The sequence below is a fragment of the Caloenas nicobarica genome, chromosome 3, assembly GCF_036013445.1.
Source record: "Caloenas nicobarica isolate bCalNic1 chromosome 3, bCalNic1.hap1, whole genome shotgun sequence".
Lineage (NCBI taxonomy): Eukaryota > Metazoa > Chordata > Aves > Columbiformes > Columbidae > Caloenas > Caloenas nicobarica.
In genome coordinates, this window is record NC_088247.1 from 47,803,239 (window position 1) to 47,818,547 (window position 15,309).

The window sequence follows — 15,309 nt, forward strand, 5'->3', positions numbered from 1 at the left end:
GAACAGCTGAATTTTGCCATCTCTCTCGTGTTTTAAACATTCGCACAAGTAGTTCAGAAAAGGCTGCAGAAAATACAGACACCTTTTTCTTCTGCTTGGAGCCGCTCCCAAGGAGGCTGATCCTTAGGTATTCAAAAGAGGTATTTGTAAGGACTCCCTACACGGAGCAGTGCTCCAGCAAAGCCTGTAAGCGGATACAAGGAAGAGTGAATGTGTTTTTGTTCTGGGACGGATTTTGAACAAGCCATAATCTTCTGTTAGAGCTGGTAGTCATACATCATTTTCTCCCTGCAGCACAGCGGAGATTTAACTTTCCTTGATAGAACTGAAAGTAGTAGTAACATCCCAAACAGCATACATCAGCATCCATCACTGCACAGACTCTGTCTACCTTGCCCTAGAACCACCACGTCAGCCAGAGAGACTATGGGAGAGAGAAATGCGAGGGCGAGATAAGCAAGTTTTACTTCAGTGTCGTCATTCTGTGTCTGAGCCACAGAAGAGGTGGTGTGCATTTTTTCAGCCTACTTTCCTGCAGAGTAAGGGTTCATATATTCACAAGCCCGTGCTCTCCTTCACTCGCCATATGACTTCTAGACTCATTGACTTGTTTCAAAGAGACCTGATGGAGGGACAAGAGCAAGGGGCATGAAGGTTTGCAGGTGCGGTGGAAATGTGTAACAGACAGAGGTGTTTGGCCACCTGTCTTATGAGATAGTGAGAGCAGAAGATACAATACAAAAGTTCCTATGCTGGGAAAAGCTCTTATCAGACCTGACACTCTCTCAGATACCAGAATCAGGCAGCTACAGGGCAAAAAGCTACAAAAAAACCAAGCATCCTTCTCTCCTCTGCTTAGGAAACTCCCTCCTGGGGCTGTTCTTTTAATTGCTCCATGTTTGTCCTCTGCTTCATGGGGACCAAAGGAGGTGCAGCGGTCAGTTTGGAGGTGGCTAGCACACTGCTGTTGGCCATCCACATCTCTGGAAACAGCACATTTCTCTTTGCAGCTAGTTTCAGCCCGTCTTACTTACACATCTCCAGCTGCAGAATATGCTGCAGGTTACACTGCAAGAGCAATCTCATGGTGCTTTATTAAATAATTTGCCGAAGAATCCAAATCAAACTGGGTTCAAATAAGAAAATACCTTTTTACTCTCGCAAACATGTCCCCGTGCAGCAGAAACCCAGCAACATTTCTGCCACGGGTGCTCTGCCGGCTGCTCCAGGCTCACGAGTGGCAGAGCCCGTTCAGAAGGGGCCCTGCAGCAGACTTGCTCTTCAGCTGCTGGCAGCAGGTCCTGCGGAGCTGTGGTTGATATTTTCAGTCACTGCCTTGTGATGGGAAAGGACCAGGCATCACACAAGCAGTGTCTGGTGCTGTACCCTGCCCTCCAGTCCTTTTCATAGTCTGGGTTTCTTACTGAAGGAGCAGGGAGCTGGTAGGAAATAGCACAGGATTTTTCAAAATCCAGACAAAAAGTGTTGATGCTGTCTCCTCCTTTCCTTGTTACTAAAGGTAAAAGAAAGGAAAAATGGTTCCCAGTGTCATCTTACAGCCTGATAAGTATATTATATTTTAAGTTAAATTCACAGCAGCAGTGACAGTGCTGTCCTTGAGGAGGTGTTCTTTTGAAGGATAGCACCCTGGTGACAGCAGGTGGAGAAGTAGCTGCGTGCCCCCTCTCACTCAGGTTTGCTTAATGAGCCAGAAGAACTTGAAAACTCTGGCGAGAATGGGACCCCCAGGAGCAGCCCAGCCCATCCTTGCCTCCTGATCTTACCTTTCTTCATTTGGCATGACGTTTTTGTTGCAGACAAATAGCCTGTGGCGGGGAATTGAGGAAACGAAACTTTATGGAAACTGCGTGAGCATGGGCAGAGCACCAAAGGAAAGATGTGGAAAATGGATGCGACAAGGCCATGTGAGTGGCAGGGGTTGCTCTGCTGAGGTGGTCAAGACAAATGTGCACAAAAAACATGAAAAAACAAAGGCAGTTCGTTCCTTCTCTTTTATGTGGAGCTACTAGCACCACTTCTGATATTGCAGAGAAACAAGAAGAAAAGCAGCACCTGGACTCAGTCTCCCACCTCCAGGAGCTGCAGGAGAGGGTGGAGTTCCTCTGGCAGGTCTTCACCTCAGACTGTGGTTTATCATTTGCAAGACAAGGTGCCAGCAAAACAACTTGAGTCCCTCCCCTCACTACCCCGAGGCCTCCTGCCTCAGCATCAGGGTATGCAGAGGTGCCATTTCAGTTTTCTATAAAAAGTCTCTTAAAATCCCCTGTCCTGAAATCCTGAGGATGGTAAAATGTAGTGTGCTGTTGAAGGAGCAGTCCAGGAGCTGTGCAAAACTCCCTCTGCAAGCCCGGAGAGGCAGGGTGGAAAGCTGAGGCTGTGAGCTGAGTGTTCTAAGTTTGGTATTTATTGCAAAAGCAGTTACTCCTGCAGACTTGCAATCTCGGGATTACCATTTGCCAAGCATCCCTCACCTTCCCCACCTCATCTGAGAGTCCTTCTGTCGGTGCTGACAGGCTGCAGGTTTCCGAAGGAGGTAGGTCCTCTCCCCCATTGCATCTGCAGGCTGTTACACTCCTGCTCAGGAGGCTGACAGGACACTGCATCCCCCACCAGCATCCCTCTGGGTGTAGGGAGGTGTAATGGAGGGTTGCTACCTTTCCAGGTTGCAATCAGCTGAAGATATGTCCCGTGGGCTCTCCACCTGCTTCCTCGCTGCCCTGCCTCTGGCCATCTGCAGTCCAGGACCAAGTGACTTTTCCAGTGACCGAGAGGGCTGTAATGCAGAGCACATCGCTCTTTTCTCCCTGAAATACCAGATGCAATTTCCAACACCAAGATTCTCTAGCCTCAGTTTCCCCAGCTCAAACTCTGAATGCTGGAGATGCAAAGATAGCCAGGATGTCTGTTATTAATTAATAACATGACACTGGAACAAATCTTTCTATAAATACATGAATGTTTGTAGCCCTGATAGAGCTTCAGCCCATAAAACTGAGGCTGTGATTCTGAACCGGCAATTAAATTTAAGTTGGTCCTGTTTCACATATTTCGCCACGTGATTGCTAGTTGAGACGCCCTTGTTTCTGATCACACACACTTGGCCAGTGTAATTTACAGGTTGCTTTCCAGAAGTCCCCTCCTGCCATTAGCTTTGTTACCAGGGAACTTGTGCGGTTAACAAGCTAACCCTCCTTGAACTACAGGCACACAAAGCAATGTCTTATTTATCTACAGCCTTCAGACCAGCAAAGAAAGCACCAACTTCTCTTTTGAATGCAGCTACTTTCTTTCTCATCTCCTGTGTCTCGGGGAGAAGCCAGATGCTTTCATCACTGATAAGCCACAGATCCTTTCTGTTCTCTGTTAAATTTTCAGGGGCAAAGATTCGGAACAAATGAATGGGAAATGAGCAACATTTATATTATGGCCATTTCAGTTCTCCAGCTGAGTATGTAATTGGCTGATACTCGTATCTTTCCCCCCTCACTTGCCTGGCAGTACTCTGTCCTCTTGTTTTATAACTGCTTGCCTTTTTCCTTCCCCATTTTTCTATAGTTTTTACGTTTATAGGATACATTAAATCAGTGTCTGCCATAAATGGACAAGACTCACAAAGCTGCTACCTCACTTTAAAGAAGGATCCAAATATCTAGATAATTTCCCTGAACTGCTTCCAGTGTTTTCTTGAACCAGAAAAAAAAAAAAAAAACACAAACAAAAAACCAACAAAAAAACCCCCAAACAAACAAAAAAAACCCACCTCAAAACCAACAACAAAAACCAAAACCAAACTCCAAACAAATGAACAAAAAAACTCAAACCAACAACCCACATTTGTATGTAGTAGGAAGAAGGAGCAGGTACCTAACTTGGAGAAGGTCAATGTATTCAAGTCAGATGGTGGGAGATGGGCAGGGAAAAGAGCAATGACACCACATTTCTCATTTTTCTAGAGCCTATGTGCCCTCTCACCACAGAGAATCCCTCCAGGGTGCATTTGGGACAAGACAAGTTGAGAAGAGGTTTTGTACACATTTCTATGGAGGTGATGGAGGAGAGCAAAGAGAAATAGGCAGTAGGAGAGTCTCACCAATGTGATACAAACAAGCAGATGTGCAAGGATTTGGGATGCTTGTCCCACTTGCCTGGTGCACACTGCAATGCGGGCTGGCTGGGAGTTTTTGGGAAAAAAAAAAGTGTATAAAATTCTCATTTTTTGGTGACCATTTTGCAGTAAAGAGCAAGGCGCAACAAAACTTTTGTTGGAGAGCAGGAAAAGAGGCTGTGTCAGGGTGGGAGAGCTGGAAAGCAGCAGAAGAGGCAGACTCACTCCCTGCCTGGGGTGCTCTGTTGTGACGAGATGGCCCCTTGATGACAGGCTGTTACCCAATGTGAGGTCCGAGCCTCTCATCATCTGCTGTCACGGCTCTCCTGTGTTGTGTGTGTTCATCACAGGGCAGCTCCATCTCGACCTCACATGCTGGACATGAGGGCACTGGCTCAGTGATCTTCTCCCATGCACCTTGAAATGGCTGTGATTTAAACCCAGGGCAGGATGAGAAAGAACTTTCCACCCCCAAAACACTGGCAGGACAGCAATCTGCTTCCCACCAACTCTGGCTATGGTGCCCCAACCCCAGCCTTTCTCCAACGCCTGCCATGCCAGGGCCAAACCGGGCTGCATGACCTGGGCTGATCCCTGAAACCATCTGGAATTAGCAGAAGAGTCACTAGCACAAAAAATTGAGTCAAGTTGAAAAATTCCCTGTCTTCCCCAGATCCAGTGGACCTCCAGTGGTTTAATAAGAAATACAAGCTGACTTTATAGCAGAAAAGGGAAAATTGTCATGATGAGCAGCTTGAGGTGGTCTGGATGTTTTCCGCTGGCATTTATTGCCTCCTGTGCTACTCTAGGCGTTTCATTATGGCTTTACCTACTATCACCCTCAATTACTTTGCCAAGTAAATACTTTCTTAACACAGAGACAGCCCCTGTTCTGGCTACAACTGCCATCATTTCCCTACCTTTCTTGAGCCCACAATAAAACTTTTGTGCTTCCTTCCTTGCCAAATTATGTCTACTGCATTAAATCACCGGGGTTAATATGCCAATTTCGAAAAAGAGGTGGGACGCCCCCCTTCCCCATTAAAATGTGCTCTCCAGGCAGTCTGAGCACTGAAGAAGCAGTCCACTACTTCTCCTCTCATACATAAACGAAATCCCAGCAGTGTGTTGGGGAACCCCGGTGCGGGGCTCAGCAGCCGTGTCTGGTCCCCCTGCTCCTGCATCACCCCATGCTCTGGCTCCCTTTCTGTCACCATTAATATTCAGCCCCTGACTCCAGGATGATTTCTGTCCAACACCAACACGCTTGGCTGGATTGTGCATACCAGTTGATCCACCTACCACAGATATCAGTCCCAGGAAATAAATTAACCCTCTAAATCTGGAGAAGTGATTTTGCGAAAGTCAATAGGGAAATATCTTTTCTTAGGCAGAGGGCAAGAATTTCATGCATTTCTCACATAAAGTTATCCTTATTCCTTAGGGACCTGCTACACTTTTATATTACATTTTGAGAAATAACACTTATAAAAGATTCATCCTTTTTTGGAATAAACTGGAGTAGCTCTTATGTTTCTGTCTTTAAAGACTTCAGGGGCCACAGCTTCTGAAGAGGCTCAAAGTTTTCACTTCCACAGACAGGAGACATGCTTATATTCAAACTCCATTTTAACACTGTAATTGGACAACATAAATAAAAGGATATTAATTTAATCATTAAGTTCAGGAACAAGAAAAGCATGTGCATAACTTGCTAGAGTCTGCCGTGTTACCCAGGACTGCTTGGAAATGAGACAGTCACCCCACTGCCACTGCTTCAGAAGAAAAACTGTGGTGCCTGAGTGACCATGGGGCAGGCTGGCAGAGGTTGGTGACTGTTCCAGGCCACCCACTGTGATTTCCCCCTGGTTGACCCTGCTTTGGGAAGGTGAGCTCTGGCTGCTCACAGGCTCACTGTCTGCATGGACGCCGAGTCTGCCTTTGGGGACAGCTGCAGGTGGCTCTCAAGACGCAGAGCAGACACATCTGGAATAAAAACATGCTGGGAAACTGCAAAATATCCCGGACGTGTGACTGAACCGTGGGAACACCATGAGGCCAGTTAGCAACGTTTGACTCACTGTGACTAGAGAGCAAAGCTTTGCAAACTGGGACTGGTTACTAAAGCATGCAGCGCCCAAGAGTAAAGTTTGCTCCCATTAATCTGTAATTAATTTTCTAAATAAACCTATAACCTTCACTTTTCAGAGCTGTTTTGATCGATTTCCAACGAACCACCATTTCCTGTTTTCTAGGTGACTTTTACATTGTGTTTGGCAACAACCCTGTTTTCATCCCCTAGAAACTCAATACTCAGAACAAAACCACTCCAGCTGGCTTGTGTGTCATCGCCTGCATACCTTGGGCAAAATTTTGCAAAATTGTACTGATTAAATGTCTGCTTTTGCTGTTCTTCAAAAAAACACATCCTAGATGAAAGGTCCCACGGAATGAATTTTCAGTCAGTTTGTGCTTGCAGGTGCTGGTCAGGAGAAGACACACTTCCAAATCAGCTCCGAGGGCAACTAATGGAAAGCTTTCAGGCATGTTATGGGAACTAGTCACAAAGTTGGGCCTCTATCTAATTCTGACACTAACTGGTGAGAGCAACACTGAGCACCAGCAGAAGGCATATACTCTCTTGCAGTCCAGTTTAAGCCTCCAAAACAGCACTCTGTGGGACCACAGAGGAGCTCATTTTGTGTACTCACTCCCTGCACACGGTGATTTTTTCCCCACAGCACATTGAGTTGTTTACTGGTTCTCGAGATGTCATTATTTTCAGTTTTTTCTGTGTCTGTATCACAAAATTGGCAAGAGATTTCTAGCAGAGAATGGCAATGTCTTTCATTCCTGGCTACATTTTTTCTAACTAATTGGGACAACAATTCGAGCAGCCAAGACAACTCGTCACAGCTCTATGGAAATACCTGGGCCTGCCGAAGAAGAAATGTCTCCATACACAGACTGAGGCACACAGCAACCTGAGCCTGACAACAGCCACCCACTGCCTCATATTCTGGTTTAGCACAGAGGTTTTCATGCTCAGTGGCAGTGGGGACTCCAGAAGATGCTCAGTGTCTGAGGAATGTCCCAGTATGTGAATCACTAGCGAAGTCCTCTGCAGAATCGTTTCAAAATTGTTCAACACAATGTTTCGGCTTTTAATCCCTTTCTTCTGCCAGTGAGAAAGCACAAATGATTATGAAACAGATAAAATATCTGCAGGTCACAGTTTACTCTGCTTGCCCCTGCGCAGGGGATGGGGACATAGGACAGAAGTAAGTCATCCTAGTTTTGATTTGTGTGTGTGACCACATCGCTCAGGGAGACATTATGAGCTCTTTGGGGCAGTACAGTGTTTGAGACAATTAGTATGTATGTCTCCATGAAATCTCTGTGAAATTGCAAAGGAAAGAAAACAACAGATTGAAATGCTCCTTGTAACTCTCTTGGAAATCCAAGGCAGTCTCTAAATGCCAGTGGATTAGGTGTGTTTCAGATACCCACAGCAGAACAGGCAAAGTGCCCCACTGCAAGCTCCTTCCTCTGCACCTTAAGGCCTGAAGTCAGATTTACTCTCTTGTGTTATAATTGACATGGGATACAACACCATCAATATCATCATTATGCATCAAATTCTTTATCTGAAACCATTTTCTCCAATTGGAATTTATCCTGTTTTCCCCCTAAGCTTTCTTTGCTCCTTTATCATCTCTGAGAACAGATGATTTTAACATATTTCACTCAGAGAGATCTCCCACCCTTGCAAGGAGCCTGTGAGGGGCCGTGGCGTGGTGCCATCCACAGCACATGATGAATGGAGCCTCCTGAATACCTGGAGGGATTTCAGACTTTATTTATTTCATTTGCCTTCCACCTTCCTCTAGTTTTGCATTCCCTTATGGACCACGCTCTCCTGGCCTTCCCAGAGCGTCCTTTCTCTCCTGATGCTTTAACACCCCTATGTTGACCAGCCTGAGCTGCCCTCTCCAGGAATCACCAGGCAGCAGTACCATAGTGTCAAGCTTTTCATTGTCCCAAAATTAGCATAAAAACTGTCACACTGACTGTGAGTGTAGGCAAATGTGACCTTTTCAGAGGCTGACTTTATTTATTTATTCTATTGCCATTTATTTCTCTGCTGCCAAAAAAAAAAAAAAAAGTAATGCACTGTCTCCCAGACTTACTAACAATAATCATTAAAATCTCTGACTAGCAACACTTCCTAATCAAACAGTAATTAAGGCTGAAGTCGCAGCATGGGACACAGGCTGGGCACACAGCAAGACCGTAATTTCCAGTTCCAGTTCCTCTGCACTTTTACTCGACTGTTAAAGCACCAGGCATGAGACCTCTGTATCTGTACAGCTTAATATTAATGAGTTAAGGAGAGCACCCCAGATTTCAAATTAATTAGAGTAAGTCACCTACCAGAAGCCTCAGTCAGTCCTGCTCTCCCCATTTCGCAGAGGAGGATGTTCCTGAGTGCCTCTCTCCAGACTGCACACCCCACCACCCCTTGTTTTCTCCTCAGCATGCAGCAGTCTCCTGCCTACCATGGTAAATAAATACCTGCATCATAGAATCATAGAATTGTTTAGGTTGAAAAAGACCTTTAAGATCATTGAGTCTGACTGTTAACCTAACACTGCCAAGTCCACCACTAAACATCAGCCCTTCCCTGGGCAGACCCTCTTGCTCCACACAATCTAAGCTGACAGAGAGACAAAAGCCTTGGCACGAGGTTGAAGGTAGCTCACCTGAACAGATCTTTTCTTTTTGGCAATGACAAGTAATTGAGTTTCTTTGCCAGCTCAGCATCGGTCCCTGTTGTCAACAGAGACTGCCACTTGCTAAGTGTGTAAAAAAAATTGGTAAGGATAAAAGATCAATCATAATTGTTGCCATATTGTCTCCCAGTTTAATAACTTCATTTAATTAGAAATCATAGGTAGAAAGCATTGGCAGGTAAATTTAATATAAGTTGTGAAACACCTGAGACTGCAGGAATTTTACCATCTCTAATATTCTTGCTAATAAAAAATGCCTCTGAAGTTGAAGTTTTCTCCCAGGAGTCTCCCCCACTTCCACACAGCTCAAAACCAACCATCCCAGAGGACCAGCATGGGCCACCAGCACATCTTTATGTCTGCTCCAGGGTGCCCTGACATGCAGGAGCTCCTGAATGCTCATGTAGCAAAGGCACAAACCTGTGGCTATGCAGGGACAGGCTGAGATGTGGCTACCCATTCAGCTGAGCTGCACGGAGCAAACACCCCAGCACCCAAGAGCCTTGCGGCAGCAAAACTGCATTTTTGCTGATGTAGGTTTTCTCAGCTGTCTCTGGGATAAGGGACAATAAGGTGCTGGGTACCCCGACAGGCTGGTGAGGATGTCACGCTGCCTAACGTGATGCCGGGTAATGAGCCCATCTCCAGCATCAGACGGAGATTTGGAGAGATAGCTGTGGCTGTGTGGGAAGCAGGCTGGAATAGTAACATTGTGATTGGTCCCATTACCCTAATCACTTGATTTCTTGTTTCAGAGCAAATTTACCTTCATCTAGTCAGTTGTAAAGAACAGAAGAGTTACATTTTCTTTAGCATCACCCAAAAAGCCCGTATTCTGAGAGGGAAGGATATTTGCACAGGCTTAACTTCAGTGGCCTAGTACAACTACAGCAATCCCACAAGGAACAAAACACGTTAATGCGTGTTAAATAAATGAAATCAAGGAAAAAGCAACAAATGGTAAATATCCCTGGACTATCAGAGCTGCTAGGTGCCTCCTGAGCAGTAGGGCAGCTGTGCCATATGCACCCATGCGAGGGTAAAGATACCGCTGGAGCTTGTTCTCTTAACACGAGGTTTTCGTTGTTCACTTGCCTGGCTACTGTCTTCTCTGGTCAACAGGAAAAAGAAGATGCTCAGCACTGCACAGGGCTTTGTTGCTGAGCAGGGAGGGTCAGCGGGGAGGACAGCATGGCCAGAAAGGTGGGAGCATCTTTTTCACCTCACTGCTCTCGCCCAGTCAAGGCATCCAATGGGACAGCAACCACAGCCAAGGTTTGGCCACCCAGTCCCAGTCATGACCAGTAAGCCATGAGCAGGGCTTCCCATCCCAGCCCCAGGTCAATACACACACCCATGGAAATGAAGCAGAGGTTCCCAGGAGATGAGCTGGACCCAGGGAGCTGTAGAAAGGGCAAATTCAGATTAAAACACACCTCTGAGAAATAGCATGGCTCCACCTCACTGGGACTTGAGGATTTTCAGTTTCAGCACCATAGGCTCCCTCTAACATTCATTGTGAAGCTTGGTCAAAGCCATCAGAGCCCTGGAACAGGCTGCCCCGAGAGGGTGTGGAGTCTCCTGCTCTGGAGACATTCAAACCCCACCTGGACACATTCCTGTGTGATCTGCTCTAGGTGAACCTGCTTTAGCAGGTGGGTTGGACTAGATGATCTCCAGAGGTCCCTTCCAACCCAAATCATTCTGTGATTCTGTGATCTCGCTTCACTTTGGTTTTGCTGGGAAGCTGTAAAGAAGCCCCAGTGCCCAGCCCAAAATCAGACACACAGCTGCAAATAAATAAATCGCTGCTCTTCTCAGCTCAGCAACTCTGGGGAGCAGGCAGGACTGAGTGGCAGGTCAGTAACAAAAAGACTCTCACCCCAGGGCAGGCTGATGGCACCCAGCTTCAGCCTTGACTGTGGACCCTTCCAGCCCCTGGTGGTGCAGAGGGGTTTGAGCTGAGCTGGGGGCCAGTGCAGCAGGGCTTGCACCCGCTGCTGCCTTTCGACCAGATCAGAGAGGTGAAAAATAGACATGCAGAGGGAGAGCAGAGCTGGTTTCTCCCTGGAGCACACCTTGCCCATGTCTGCAGCCTCAGCAGCCCCTGGGGTTCCAGGCTGCCAGCAGCAAAGTTTCCAGCATTGTAGGGGGGACGTCCTTTTTTTTTTTGGGAAAGGAGACATAATACGCCATGTGCATGGGTAGAGCTCAGCCACGCTGCTTGTTGGCCTGCATGAACGTGGCCTCCCAGCCGAGAGAGTAAATGTCAGGAGAGCCAAGCCCAATGAAACCAGAAAGGTCACAGCACCCCCTCCTGAAAGGCAGCAGCATCGGGGCATGCAGCAGGGCCTTCAGGTGGGAAACAGGGAGCTCCTTGCCCAGCTGCACCAGGAACTTACGAGGGACAGAGAAACCTGTCTTCTCCCAGCTCTTGCATCCCACCCAGCAGAACTGACCCCCACTCCCTCCCATGGGACACTACTTCAGCAAAGATTCAACCCTGCAAAAATTTTCTGTCATGTCCCACTGAAGTGTAAGGGACTGCAGCCACCTCCAAACATGTGCCAGCTCAGATGTGATGCAGCACCCTACATGAGCAGCACCCTCCCTTCCCCCATTTTAGGGAAAACTGATTGATTATCAGCACCAGAGCAGTGGTTTAGATTGTTAGGCATCCTTTTGAATGACTAAACAGCAGTGAGTAATATGTATTTACATAGATTATGGTCGATTCCCCCATTGGAAGGCAATTTGTGTAGATAACTTCCATTAACGTTAAAGGGAGTCATTCACATAAATCCTCAGCACATTAATGGCCGACTAGCCTCCTCTGTGTAGTATTTCGTGTTGCTGCATTTAGTGAGCGCAATATAAATGTGGCCAACTTAATATGCAAATAAATTCAAGTATTTACTGAGCCATAAGAGACAGTTACTAGGCACATCTCTCATTCATCGTTTATAGGGAAATAGATGGAGGCTGCCAAATGAAATCAGGAGATAAATGCTATGAAAATTTTTTTAAGGCAACAGGGAGGTATGGAGTCTCCACATATACATAAATAATGATGATAAACAGTTTCTTAAAGACATCTTCTCTTTATTTTTACTCTGTGAATGTTTACTACACATCTGCACCGAAGATCTATTTGTTGCATTGCTGTTCATTGCTGGTGGCACCGGAGTCCCTCCCGTTCCCCAGGGACAGAGCAGAGCCCTGCACCATCCCTACTCACCCAACGCCCCCTTGGCAGCTGCCCAGCTGCAGGAAGGGAACATGCTCACCTTGAAAAGGTGGGCCACCCACTGCAACTCTCTCTTTTCCTGGCAGCAAAATGTGAGCACTTCCTCTAGTGGCATCTGGTGCAGAAAAGGGGAGGGAGATCTTTTGCACCACTTCTTCTCATGTGTGCTCACATGAGAAGCTTCACTTGACATTTGCAAGAGAAGAGCCCTCACCAGGTCTGTGTGCTTTTCCAAGGCAGAGGAAAGTCATCTTCTATGGTAAACAGATCTTAAAATTGCACGAGAAATGGTATGACTTAAGTCCTCCTTCAGTTCCCTGTGTAAGATTTTTAAGATACTATGCCAAATAGATGTGTGCTCCACAAGACATTTCTTCCTAGTGGTAATAAATTAAATAACACTGATTCACTTGTTTACTCTTTCAGATGGAAAACAAGGAAAAATCCTCTATCTCTATTGCACCATTCACAGGATGGTTCCTATGCTCATAGATGTATGCAGATAAATCTATTGAAAGGCCTTATCTACCATTAAACTCCACACCACTTTGCTGTGCTGCATCCCTATTGAATGCCCCAGGGCTTTTCCATAGGAGTCACCATAAACCCCTGAGGTCTTTCCAGCACCCCCATGTTAGCCCTGGGCTGGTGCATCTGCCCAAGCTGGAGGGTGCAGGGATGAGGGCGTGCGGGCATCTCCTGCAGCACCGGGTGCAAGCCAAGACGGAGCAGCCAGCAGCACCACCGTGCTTGCCTGGCTGCCTGGCAGGATGTCCAGGTGTGGAGGCACCTCAGTCACAGACAAAAATGATAGCAGAGACAAAAACTACCAAGCAATCTCTGTCTTTATGGGGAATCACCTCTTGTAATGCTACCCTTTGGGTTTTTCCTCAGCTAAGACCCCAGAGCTCCCCTTTCCTGTCTTCAGTGACTGCCTCGCCTTTCAAAATCTCTTCTGTGCAAGTACTGTCTCCGGCCAGGTCTGAAGCCTCCCCCAAATCTTTTCTCTCTCCCCTGAGACATATTTCTCTCCCCACAGTGCCTGCAGGTGCAGATGGCTGCAAACCTCCGATGAAGACTTTGGAAATCAGACCATTTTACACACCAACTCTATAAAATGGAGCCCTCACCCAAAACCTGCTTGTGCCCGTCCCGGCACCTCCATTGCCTCCCCGAGAGAGCCTCCGCCACCCCTCACAGGGGGCAGAGGTGGCCTCAAGGGTCAGGTGTGCCCACTCTGCCCCAAATCCAGGCCACGCTGTGGGGCCAGGCAGCAGCGGGAGGTACTCAGGGAACAGGCGGGCACCCGAGAGACTGATTTTGTGGCAAGGAGACAGGAGGTGGCAACAGGGCACCCAGCAAACAGGACAAGTGGAGGTCCCTTATTCCCAACTTTCCTCTCTCCCGCCTTGATAGACTTGCAGTGTTTGAGTGACACATTGCCTCCAACCGTGAGTTTATAGAGTGCCTAACCGTTCACTGAAGGTCCTCAGGATGATGATGACCATAATTCTCAATAAATCTGTCTGTGCCACAAGACAAGGCCTCAGGTTAAAAACTTACCTGTCTGTGGCGTCCTCGCTGACAGGCGGGCAGGAAGAAACCATTGGGGACCGATGCTGCTTAGAAGCTTTCATATCACCAAGGGCTTCTCCTGTCTTATGGGGATGTGGCAGCTTCCTCCTGCTAGTGGAAGGAGGCAAATATACACCTCCACCTAGAGACCCTCGCACCAACAGCTGCCTGCAAGCTGGCCTGCTCAACTCGGGGACATCTCAGGGTGGCGTCTTTCTCCAGGGAGATGTTTTGGGAGGTCTTTCCTTGTAGGACATTGTTATTGCAGCCTGCAGGTAGCCCTGTCAGCTGTGGGGAAACCGAATCTCAGGACTCTGCTCAGCAAGGCTTGGGGTATGGGGATAGCGCATCCTCACCTACTATTAAATCTAAATCAGTTTTGAATGCAAAAGCACTCACAGTTACCTTCTGTGTTGAAACATCAGGTGCATGACACCTGCAGGAAGATGAGGTGAAAGAAGAAAGCTTCTCGTACCTTCTCTGCACCTCCCGCCAAGTAAAACACGCCGTATTTTTTGGTACCTTGCTCACATCACTGACATACAAGTGGAAACATGCCCTGGTGAGACCTCATCTGGAATATTGTGCCCAGTTCTGGGCCCCTCAGTTCAAGAAGGACAGGGAACTGCTGGAGAGAGTCCAGCGCAGGGCCACAAAGATGATGAAGGGAGTGGAGCATCTCCCTTGTGAGGAAAGGCTGAGGGAGCTGGGGCTCTTTAGCTTGGAGAAGAGGAGACTGAGGGTTGACCTCATCAATGTTTATAAATATATAAAGGGTGGGTGTCACGAGGATGGAGCCAGGCTCTTCTCGGTGACAACCAACAGTAAGACAAGGGGTAATGGGTTCAAGCTGGAACACAAGAGGTTCCACTTAAATTTGAGAAGAAACTTCTTCTCAGTGAGGGTGACGGAACACTGGAACAGGCTGCCCAGGGAGGTTGTGGATTCTCCTTCTCTGGAGACATTCAAAACCCGCCTGGACGCCTTCTTGTGTAACCTCATCTAGGTGTTCCTGCCCTGGCAGGAGGATTGGACTAGATGATCTTTCGAGGTCCCTTCCAATCCCTAACATTCTGTGATTCTGTGATTCTGTGAAAGATAGAGGCAAGCATCAGGAAAAAGTATTTATATAACAGAGAGGCACGGCAGCTCCCACAGTTCGGTCCCTCGGCAAAATGTGCATGCACACGTGCTGCTCCCACCCAAGGAGCAAGTCAAAGAGAAATATAGCTGATTTTCTACAACTTACTTGTGCTGCTTGACATCATGGAGATTGTTGCAAGCATCAAGTTGCACCGGATCGCACAGGAGTCGCCTGTGGCCGCATGTGCTGTGGGATTAGCCCTTGGCAGCTCTCCTTGGGAATGAAACAAGAGCAACAGCTGACCCCTGTGGGTGCTTCTGTCAATTTGACATTTTGAATGCCGAGAGTGCACTGGCATCCATACACGGGCCAGGTAAGAGGAGCAGGAAAATAGGGGCATGTTCCTGGCCTCACTGCTGACCAGGGATGGAAAGAAAACCCTGTCCCTTGCATCCTACACCCAAACTGAACAGAGCAACAACCT